We start from the raw sequence: 12,759 nt of genomic DNA, 5'->3' as shown, positions 1-12,759 counted from the left end.
CAAATCACTGAAAGTGAGCAAAAATTTGGAGGAAAATATACACATGTGGACAAAAAAACATTATGTGATAAAGTAACTAATGTAGCAAAACCAAGCCAGATACTTGCTCATAAATTTCATAACTAATACAATTTTAATAGAGTGAATGCTCAGTAAATGATGCCTGACCCTGTTCAGAGATTAAATGTATGTAATGTCTTCACTTAAGACCAAACCCTATGGCCCCGGTCAGCTTGAGTTTCCCGTAAGATCAAGGACGAAATGATCGCTCTAGGCAGGGATGTGAGGAGAGCCGATTGCCTTATCTTGGTGTGCTGTCCACCCAAGACTCTCAGGATGGGCCCAGCTCTACAGAAACCCCACTGGACCAAGAGTGGGAGGTGGGCGGACGGTGGGAGGGCAGCTCAGCTCCCGTCATCAAATAAGTACGAATGGAGCAGATCTCTCAAGAATTCTGAAATGGAAGTGCCTGGTATGTCTGTGGAAAAGACAGATTTGAGTATTTGCTATATTGGCCTGATGGAAGTATTCATTCAATTAAAGCTGTAAAAATCCACGTAATTAAAAAGGAGAAAGAGAGGCAGACCATTCTCAATAATTTAGAAGCAGAGCAAAAATCACTGGAAATTGGCTGTATTTCATCTTAGTTCTCTTCTATTTCTCAAGCACAGGGACCTCATCCTCCTGCTATGGCTTTGACATGGTGAACACCCACAGCATCCTCTGTTGAACTTGCAAAGTGATACTTATTACTGACTTTTAACTTTCATTTCGTTAATTATATGATCTCACTCAGGCTTTGTATGCTTTGTAAACCTCTGCTGCAAAAGAGGAAAACATCAAAAAAGAGGCAACACCTGGTAATAAAATGTTTCATTTAAGAAAGAAAGAAAAAAAAAAAAGAGGCCAAACGCTAACCAGCTAACTGAAGGCCTCCACTTCCATTAAGATCTTGGTGATTCTCTGGAAATGGTCCCTATTAAGCCACTTAACTCTTTATCCTTAGCAAAATTTTTATGTTTAATTAAAAGTAGGAATGATGAAAGTAAACTAGAATTTAAGTAATCAGTTGAGTTCTAAAGCACAGTTATTTTTTTAAAAACACAAGAATTATTAAAGAAGATTTAAATACCTAAATAAAATATCTATCGATAACATATGCAAAAGTAGATTCTTCTAAAATTGAACTTTGACTATGGGCCAGTCTCTATACTAGGTAGATTGCAAAATTTTCTCATTAAATCTCCATAATGACTTTTTCAGGCAGGCACAATTATCCCTACTTTCAAGTCGAGAGGCAAGGGTATAGCATTAACTTGCCGAGCTGGGATTCAAATCTGAATCTGAGTTAAACCAACATCTTTTTTTCTGCTGCCAGCCCTTGTCCTACCTATAGATATCTTTTGATTATATTCGTATTATTACAATTTCATACTGAGTTTATTTTTTTAATCTGTAAGCTCATTGTGAATCTCCTTCCCATATTTAGAGCTCAATTTATTACTGACCTCTCTCATGTCAGCTCCCCTCCCCAACAAAAAACAACAGTGCTGCTGGGAGTGTACGTTTGTAAAGCACGTGACAGCATGTTGTAAAGGCTTAAAAGTTCGTGCGCTGTTTGAAACGGCAAGTTTAATTCTAAAAATATTTCCTAAATGGTTGAATAGGATCAACTTGTTACACTTCAATGTAGTTTCGAAAAGTAAACACTTGGAACGCAAATAAATGTCCAAAAGAGAACTGGGTAAATCAATTATTGCTTAGTTACACAATGGAATGCTTCGAAGCCATTAAAACTGTTCTCACAGAACAACAAGAAAAAGGTCTACAGTACATAAAGCAAAGCACGACACTAAACATTATGTAAAATATGACTCTATAGAGTTCTATTTTAATATACACACAGAGAAATTTTTGGTTATCACGGAACGAAAAGGATTCTGGGAATTTCTTTGCAAAGGCTGTTGTGTTTGCAAGGAGGAGAAACCTACTGGATCTAGCTTAAGCATAAAAGGTGTATTTATCAAAAGGATCCAGGGGTATCTAAATGCAGTCAAGGGTAGAAGTACAATTGGGCTTCAGGAGAGATGGGAAGTGGGGACCTCAGAGCTCTTGGGAAACAAGGCAGTAACACGCTTGGAATCTCTTTTTCCTCAAGACTTTCTGTCTGAACACCTGTTTCCTTCTCCTCTCTAGACTGGCTTTGCTTCTGTGTACACACGGCAGAAGCTGAACACCCCCCACTGTAAGCAAGTTCACATATTCTCACTTCAAGCGACTGGGGAAGGCTGGCTAGTATCTCTGAATTCAAACGTAATAGGAGTATCTCATTCATCTACCATGGGATACATTATCAATCCTGGTTCAATCAACAGTGACTGAGGGGACCAGGTCCCAGATGAGTCACCTGAGTTTCAGTGGCAACTCTAGGGACTGGGATTTGGGAAGTCAAGGTCTGGGACGTTACTTTAAATTTTTTCTATAAGAGGAAACTTACATTCTTGCTTTTATGCTTTTCTGGATTTCGCAATGGGAAAGCATGCCTCTTTTGTACTAATGAGAAAAAAAATAAAGATGTCTACTAGGCTGAAAGAGGCAATGAACACAGCAGGTGAGTTTTCCCATGCAGGCAGCAGAGTCACAGGTGATTCTTACCCCAGTAAAATCCTCATAAAAGTTAGGGGACACTCTGTCTAGGAGCTTGATACAAACCTTCCTTCAACACTACACTCTCTGCACCTTCAGGTTTCACCAAAGATCCTGAAGGTAGAATATATAATGGTAGAGGGAAAGCGCAGGGCGCAGCCCAAGGGGCTGCGAGTCCTGAAGGAAAACAGAAGCAGAACGATACCATGTAGCATTCACTCCCACCTCTAAGTCTGCCCCGCCTTTGGGAAGTTCATCACACTCAACTGATTTTTCCGCTTGTGAAATGAATGGGCCTGAGTCACGTAATCTACAGCTCTGAAAACGTGCAGTTCTAAATATCTGGTAAGAGTAAGTCATAAAATAATGAGCTTCGGATATTTACGTGGTTGTTTACGGGAGCTAAAGTATATCCTCAAGCTACTTTGGCCTGTGTAGTCTAAAGGAATTTGCTGTATTTGGGGTCTCAGTCATTTACTACAGAATAGGCCTTGTCATTCAGGAACAATCAGGTATGCAATGTGCTGCTATTTTAATGGGTTTTTTAACCCTCCTTCAAGGTTCATTAACATGCATGGACATAACTTCAGAGGTCATAAAGCACGATAGCTTTCCTACACTTAGCTGATAAATAGGTCAATCAGCTTACTCTACATAGTCAAGAACATTCCAGATAAGCACAAATTGAAACTCAGGCACAACTAATTGCATATGGGATGGCCAAAATGTCAATTCAAAAGTAATGTCCACGCATTAAACTATTATCAACTACGTGAGACTGCCTTTCCTTTTTACTTTACTCTGTCTACATGCCACAATGTTCCCATTAAGAATGTTGTGACACTCCTGTCATTTTGAGAGAGAGGGAGGGTAAGAAGGCAGAATTTTGCATAGCCAACAAGCTAAACCTTCCTCGCGAATATGTTTATTATGGGAACTAACTCTCCATATGCCAAACTCATTATTCTGCACTGTTTTCCTACCGCCCACAGCACAAGATTATTGTAGTGTCAAGTCAACGTGGCTCTTTTCTTAAAAGATGTGCTACACACCATCAATGTACTTGAATTCCTTCCCTGATGATCAAAAATCTGTCAAGAGGTTTGCTAGCATTCGACTCTGGTATTACAGTGTTTGACATCATTCGATAATGTGTTGCAAACTGAACAAACAAGTGTTACTTTTAGCGTCTAACACATGTCAAAATAAATGGCTATTTCAGTTCTAGTATCCTCTGAGTGACATTTCTACGTGGTGTCATGCTTTTACTTACCAACCTTGGCTTCCTGGAGTGGCAAGCCTCAAGAACAAAGATTAGCTCTATTGTTCCCCAGCCTATTTTTAACAAGTTGTCAAACCCAGAGATCCATCCCAAACAATTTCATAAAACAGATTGTCATGCCTCATCTGCTAAACTGCTTTATTATCTTCTTCACCATTGGTACTCAGACTAGACCCTGTCTTCAAGTTTCTGATTTCATGAACCTCGGTTTCTATTTCTACGTAACTTTTGTTTCCACCATAGCTACAGGTTTCTGAATTGTCAACGCACATTGACAAGATTAGGTCTGGGGAATACAATCTTAAATAATTGGGTTTATTTAAAATCTATCTTTGTAAATTGCTTTATAGACACTGTGGAGACTTACAAAGGAAGAGGTTCAAAAACTGAATTAGCTGGATCTATGCCAGGCACTCAGCTTCAATGCCAAAGTCTTACAGTAGATAATTCAAAACTGCTTTACCAATTTAGTCTGAATTTCTGTGTTCATTTATTCTCTCTTCCAGTGTCTCTGTTAACATGACAAATACTCAGTTACATCAAAATTTCCCTTTTTTCCTTTAAGGATCTTATTGTCTCCCTTTGTAATACGGAATCTTTTAGATATTTCAAGTAATGTCTTTGCCTTCCCCTTTTTCTTATATGCTATGTTTGCAAGTGGGTCACGCCGATAGGAAGAGAAAAGGTACATTTATGAATCCTGGAGAACATTCTTAAACTAAAAAATCATGTCAAAACAACTCACATATTAAGAAATCAAAGCATTACAAATGAAGCAGCTGTGTCCAGCTCTACTGCATTCCCCACCCTCTCCCCCAACTTCTCAGAATCTACTACTATTAAACATTTGATATTAGGTCTTTTAATGATTGCTTCCAAATCCCAAATAGTACACTTACATGGACATTCCTAGATTTATTGATGTGAGACACTATTAGATCTCTAGTTAAAATATGAGGATTTTGCTCATTTATTTTGCCTTTCATCTCCTCACCAACCTGTAATCAACACTGTGATGAGCACGTGTCATCTCACCGTCACCATCAGGACCCAGGAAATTCACGGATTCATTCACCTGATAAATATGTATTGAACAACTGCCATGAGACCAGACCTTTTACAAGTGCTATAAACACAACAATGTACACAATACAACAGAGCTCTGCCCTCACTGAACCTCTATTTTGATGGGAAGGAGGAGAAAATAAACACTGGACAGAATATACCAGGCACTCGCTTACAACAGCTAAGAATAACAACTGAATGCAGAGTAAGGAGTGGAGGGGACCTAAGACCTATTTAATATAGGATCATTTGAGGCCCTTTTCTCAAGGTAACATTTCAGCAGACATTGGAAAATAATGAAGAAGTGAGACATGTCAGTATCAGAGGGAATGTGAATAACAATAGCAAAAGTATAACTGGTTTGAAAAAGACTCACAAGAAACCCACTGTCGATGGAGACGGCAGGAGGTGAGCAGTGGAAGATGAGAAGGTTTGGGACAGTGGTCAGGCAGGGCATGTGATGCAGTGCCTGGAAAACCCTGTCAGCCGATAATAAGGAAACGTGTGATACACTGAGCGAAACGAGGTCCCAGCAGCTTCAGGCATCTTGATGAACAACATCATACAATGTCATCATCCACTATGTCTCTGGCCTGGGCCTCTCCAACATAGCCTGTGGACCATATAAGCACCCTGAGATTCTTCTAATAATGTAATACTACTCTTAACAGTATTATGGAAAATGCACTGAAGTAGGGACAAAGCCACGGTTAGAATAAAAGACAATGAACTTATGTAAATCTGTGTAAGGTGGAAAAAAGCCTTGAACGAAGGCAGTGATACTAGGTACAGAGAACAGTGGGCAGACTTGAAAGAAATTTCCTGAAAGAAACTGGTGGCTATTTAAGTGTAAAGTTTAAAGGAGTGATAGGACAATAAACTGATACCAAAGTATCTATCTTAGGAAGTAAAGAGGTAGAGTTGAAAATTTCAAGAGAGAAGGCAGGTTTGCTGAGGTTTAAAAAAAGTTTATTATTGGACAATTTAGGCTTTAGGTATGTGTTGGGTATATGTCTTCACAACTACAATGTGAAAATCATTTCAGGGAGAGGTTTTTATAGTTCTTCTTCAGAATTTACTCTGTACTATTTTTTGTTGGATTAATTATTCTCATTTAGTTTTACTGAATTAAAACTGTGTCGTGCATTTTGAAAAGGTGATAAAGGCGAAGGTTGCATGTCAGCAAGTTGATGGAAACTGGTGAAACTATTCTGGTAGCAAGGTCCCTAGGAGCTGATGAGATTCTAGGTGCTTAGTATATGGGTGGGTTCATTTTGTGGCAAATGAACTGAACTGATTGAACGGTAGGTGATCATCTGTGTACTTTTTGTGTGTTATAATACATTAAAAACTATTTTAAAAAAACAAACTTTTGGTCATCCTCAAAATCCCAACAATTTTGGAATTTCTACTATTTCCAATTTGAAAATCCACTAATTTGTGAAATTTTTCCCTCACAGGAACATCTATGGTACCATTACGAGACATGGCTAAAATCAGTTGCAAGGAAGTGTAAAAATAAAATGTCAGCTCCTGAAAAATAACCCCAGGTTTCCAGTAAAGTTAATTTCCCTTTTTCTCTAAGTGGGCTCTGTTCATACTTTTGTTTCACTTGATTTTACCTTTATGTCAAAATATTATTGTAGGGCTTCCCTGGTGGCGCAGTGGTTGAGAATCCGCCTGCCGATGCAGGAGACACGGGTTCGTGCCCTGGTCCGGGAAGATCCCACATGCCGCGGAGCAACTAAGCCTGTGAGCCATGGCCGCTAGGCCTGCACGTCCGGAGCCTGTGCTCCGCAACGGGAGAGGCCACAACAGTGAGAGGCCGCATACCGCAGAAAAAAAAAAAAAAAAAAAAAAAAAAAATTATTGTAAATTTAAAAAAATTAGCTAAGTAAAATTTTGGAATAAAATACTTAAAAAATAATATATCAAATTCTTGACACTATGAGTTTGAGCATTTATTTGAGTACTTCCTTTAATGAATTCGGAAAACTAAAAACAATATATATATATATATGATTCAGGTGCTTTTTATTCTTATTACTTGTATAATCTGTTTCTTTTCATACATCTTCCCTATGAGTCATCTAAGACATTTGCTGTTTTTATTGATCATTATTTTTTTGGACGATAAATACAAACCACGTATTGCAGAATTTATCTGGCCAATTCTCAAATACGTTACTTATATAATTTTTAAAATATGTAAACCTGTCAATTCAACTCACTAGGTTTATAACCACAAAATTAAAAGCTATTAAAAAGAGAGAGCATACCTGAGATGATTTGTTTAATTCAATTTTGGAGACTTCATTCTCTTTGCTAATGACTGATGTAGAGGAAGCGTTGTGATCCCATTCCTGATTGAGGTAACATGAGGGGAGGGCTGCTGGGGCCTGGGGAAAGGTTTTTTTGCTACTAAGAAAGAAACACTAGGGGGGCTTCCCTGGTGGCACAGTGGTTAAGAATCTGCCTGCCAATGCAGGGGACACGGGTTTGAGCCCTGATCCGGGAACATCCCACATGCCACAGAGCAACTAAACCTGTGCGCCACAACTACTGTGCTCTAGAGCCCGCTAAGCCACAACTACTGAGCCCACGTGCCACAACTACTGAAGCCCACACACCTAGAGCCCGTGCTCCTCAACTAGAGAATCCACCGCAATGAGAAGCCCGCGCACTGCAATGAAAAGGGGCCCCGGCTCACCGCAACCAGAGAAAGCCTGCGTGCAGCAACAAAGACCCAACGCAGCCAAAAATAAATAAATAAAATTTAAAAATATATTTAAAAATGAGAGAGACACTAGGAAAGGTCCAGGTTTCCTGCCTCTGCTACAGTACACGGGCAGCAGCAGCAAATATGTGATCAATCAACGAAAGCCAAAACTCACAAACTTTATTTGACTATGATAAGTAAACTGGTGACTATTCATGTTTTTACAACTGATTTAATCTGTATTACAGAACAGAACTTACAGAATTAGAATAATGAGCCATCATGAAAGAAAAGAGAGATGGAACAACCTAGGTCCTTGAGGATGCTATGCATCTCTTGAAATTGCCTCACCTGGAGCTGCCATATCACTGGGCTCCTACAAGTAGATGTGATAATACATGTGCTTATTTTTAAGCAATTATTTATTGAAGTTATATAAGGAAAATCAAAACATCCTAAGTAATCTAAAGGGACAAGTCTATTCTCTTTAAGACTTCCCCACATACTCAATACAGTGCCCCAAACTTGACGGATACCTAACAAATATTTCCTGAATTTTTAATTTGAAATTTCAATTTGCAAATTCAGTTCTTTAAACCTATATATGCTACAGCAGTGCTTCTAAAAAATTTTCTCACTATGAACTCCTCCCTTCGCCACAGGAGAAAAGTTATATTACATTTAAATTTATTGAAAATTGACTAATTTAAACTAAAATTGAATTTCCCCTTAAGGAGAAATGGTCTTTCTGAGTGCAATATATCCTGCATATCCATTAAAAATACACGTGTTTGCTAGCCCGCATGTTCACTACAGCATTATTCACAATACACAAGACATGGAAGCAACCTAAGTGTCCAGTGATGGATGAATGGATGAAGAAAACAGTATATACAGACAATGGAATATTATTGAGCCATAAATAAAGAATGAAATCTTCTTACTTGTGGCAACATATAGGGGCCTTGAAGGCATTAATGCTAAGTGAAATAAGTCAAAGAAAGACAAATATTCTATTATCTCACTTATATGTGGGAATCTAAACAAAACAAACTCATAGAAACAGTAGAATGGAAGTTGCCAGGGACTGGGCGGAGAGGACAGGGGATGAAATGGGGAGATGTCTGTCAGAGTACAAACTTCCAGTCATAAGAGGAGCAAGTTCTAGGGATCTAAGAAACAGCATGGTGACAAGAGTCAACAATACTGTACTAAACACTTGAAAACTGCTAAAAGAGTAAACCCTGAATGTTCTCACCACACACACACACACACACACACATAAAAGATACATATGTGCTCATCACTTGAGGTGATGGAGGTGTTAACTAAGCTTACCGTGGTAATCATTTTGCAATATATGTGTATCAAATCATTAAATCGTATACCTTAAATGTACCCAATGTTATGTATAAATGATATCTCGATTAAAAAAAAGAGTTCATGTGCTAGAGGAGACCTTATTATGGCTGAATTTTTACCCAGCACTGTGTGTGTGGCAAGCCTGGGGAGGGGAGAGAGGATAACACCACATTTGATGGCTAAGGAGTTTTCGACAAAAAAGACAATGGCAATGGCTCATTTTTCTAACTATATAAAGTACTGTTCTGCAATACAGAGTCAACAGAGCTGCACAAATATAAATATTTACAAGTTTATTTTATCCTATACAAATAAATGTTAAGCCTAGATTACAAGCTGTTTAAAAAAAAAAATTGTGTATTTAAAGAAACACATTTGTAGCACCTCTTCCTTGGGTGTACTCATATTTTCTGAAACTTGTTCAAAACACTTCTGTAAGATGCATTATACAATATATCAGCAACTAATGAAGAAGAAATATGATGACTGTGCACTGTAAAATGCATGAGAATACTAATTAGACTACTGCCCAGAAATGCTTACTGGTGTCTTTTAAACACCTGCTGGGTAATTTTGGAGCCTGGGTGTTACTTCATTTAACAATACACACTTAATTAGGAGACCAAGTTCAGATTAAATAATTAACCCAGGACAGCCCAGCATGCTCTATGCTTTTAACTTTCTTCCTCATCCACAAAAGTTAAGGAATGATCATTCCATTTACAGGGGAAGCAATAGAATAGATTTATCAGTTCCCTCAAGGCCCAGTCTAATGGCTATTCTGAACTTCATTCCCTAGAATGGCAGGGCAGATGAAGGGATGAAGGGGTGTATAGGGATATTGGAAAGACGTTACATGGAGCCAGGCCAGGTGGGATTTCTCCAGAGGTCTGGTAGCCCATTTCCCTGTGCTCAACAGAAACAAAATGTCTTCAGGGCTTCCATCTTGGTGTCCTGCAGTGGGTACCTGCTTTTTTACGCACTTGCCAACTCACTTGCATATACGCTTTATTTCCCTCTACTTTGACCCGTGAATACAGTGGAAGTTTCCATAGTACATAATGGCCAATACCCCGCTGGCCACAGTTGGTGAGTGGTCTCTTGCTACTGGAGTGTTCCAAGGACTAGCAGTATTGACCTCACCTAAGAGGTCATTAAAAGTACATTATCTCTCACTCCACCATAAATCAAAAATCTGAATTTTCCGAAAATCGTCAGATGATTTGCATGCATATGAATTTTTGACGCACTGTTCCAGAGCACTCTATTTCTCACAGCCTATCAGTTCAAGCTTCTGATTCCCTGCAATACTTTTGGGTCATTGTCACCTATATTCTTTGTCCTGTAGCTAATCTCAGTGGGCTTCAGCTACCTGAGACTAGCAAACCCAAGAAAGCCTCACTTTATCTATTCAATCAATTTTATTTCTTAAAACAAAACAAAGTTTAAATTGAACTTCTAGACAATTTCTCTTCCCGAAGTAGCATGAAAATAAACACTGAGACATATTCACATTGGAAGATCTGGAAGAATCATTTGTTGAGGTTTAAAGGGTGGTTCAGCATCTTTGAACACAGAATAACTACTCATGTTCAGTGGCTGAATTTATTTCCAGGAAAAGCATGTCACCATCTATGAAGGATGGTTTTACAAATAATATTGCGCTGACAAATTGTAGGGAAAAAAAAGATGGGGAGAGAACCCATAGATTAAGAAAAACTTAAAGGACTAAATAAAGAGGCAAGACTAAAAACAAATCCATCTGTACTAATATACTTGAATTGTCTGCATGTTATAATAATTACAAAAAACAGGATGCTTTGTGCACATAGATTCTTTGTTATAGCTGACCATTCAAACATTGGCAACAGGGCTTCCCTGGTGGCGCAGTGGTTGAGAATCTGCCTGCCAATGCAGGGGACACGGGTTCGAGGCCTGGTCTGGGAAGATCCCACATGCCGCGGAGCAAATGGGCCCATGAGCCACAGCTACTGAGCCGGCGCGTCTGGAGCCTGTGCTCCGCAACAAGAGAGGCCGCGATAGTGAGAGGCCCGCGCACCGCGATGAAGAGTGGCCCCCGCTTGCCGCAACTAGAGAAAGCCCTCGCACAGAAACAAAGACCCAACGCAGCCAAATAAATTAATTAATTTAATTAAATTTAAAAATTGGCAACAGGCAGTCTAAGTCTCCACAGCTGGAAATATTATTCATTTCTCAGAAAGAGATGTGCTTTGAGAAAAATCAAAGAAAGAACTTTTAACGTCCGTCCCCCCACACCCCTGCTTTTTTGTGTTTTTTTACAAGATGAGTAGGAAGGAGAGAGAGTTTCAACTGGTATACAGGGAGTTTTGTGGCCCTTCTCCAGTGCCCAAAACATAACTTTATGCTACTACCATGAAGTCAAAATTATGGTGCACATAATCTTGAAATTATCTTGAAATTCCCATGGGAGGGGCAAAACGCTTCATTTTTACTTTGAAGAGTTCATATCTTGACTTCAATGAACTTTAGGTATGATACTGATAGAGGGGCCAACCCTGAGAACAGACATTAACGAGCAACTGGAAACCTTGTGCCTGATAGGACACGCTGAAGAAGAAGTTAAACAGAGAATATGAAAAATGGAGCTTTCTATCACTAGTCTTGCTACATCCTCCATTTCTAGAAAAGGCGATCAAATCCTAAGTACAATCTAGCCATCCTTCTCTGGAAGACAGGCAAGTGAGTCCATCAAGAGAAAGCAAGAAATTCTCTAGGTTGTACATTTCACTTGACCTTTCTGAGGAAAACTCTAAATCATAGGCTGGTGAGAAAGAAAAGATAAACAAGGAGAGTTATCAACTCAAGACACCACAATGTAATACAAACAAATCACACCTGCACTATATGGGGAGCAACCCAAATTCCAAAGAGGGAAAAATAATTGTTCCTACAATCAGAGTGGACAAAGCTGATAACTTGAGGGAGGGCAGGGATAACATTTAGTTGACACAGGTGATAAGTTCTGACCTCAAGGGATGCAGTGATTCAGTGGTTAGACAACATCATAATTTTGGTGTGTACTTAGACATAACCCTTCCCAGGGACACAATGACCTGGATTGACAGAAGCTGAATCTATCAGTTTAACACAGAGCTGAGAGGTGAAAACACCTTCAATGCAACAAACTTAGTACTTTATTGAAAGAAATACATAAGAATATGTTTATCCTTAAGCAACAGAATGGTCAAGGGAAGATATTTTCTTTTACGAAGAGACAGAGTACTTTTCAATTCTATTTTTGCCCTCTTAAATCAACGAATTCCAAGCATTCGCCAATGCAAAATATTCTTTTTACAAGAAAGTGAAACAGTCAGTCTAGAATATAACCCCTTGCCTTCACCTCCCTCTGGCCAACTGTGTTGACTTAACAAATAAGATATTATGTTTTCTCATTTATATTGTCCTTCCCTGGAAATTGACTTCTCTTTAGGGTGTAATATCAAGTCAAATTTTCACATGACTCAAAGCCAAAAACAGAAGCATATTTATGGTCTTTAAGTGCACTGCTATGAAGATTAAGCCTTAGTGTGGAATTCTTATGAAATAACATCTCTATGATATTCTCCATTACTATTAAATGATATATTCTTTTGCTTTCTATGTGGAAGTTGAATTGGATTATATGGATATTTCCCCCTAGTGA

This window comes from Kogia breviceps, chromosome 10 (genome assembly GCF_026419965.1).
Source record: "Kogia breviceps isolate mKogBre1 chromosome 10, mKogBre1 haplotype 1, whole genome shotgun sequence".
NCBI lineage: Eukaryota > Metazoa > Chordata > Mammalia > Artiodactyla > Physeteridae > Kogia > Kogia breviceps.
The sequence above is the reverse complement of the archived record's forward strand: the minus strand, read 5'-3'. Positions refer to the sequence as shown.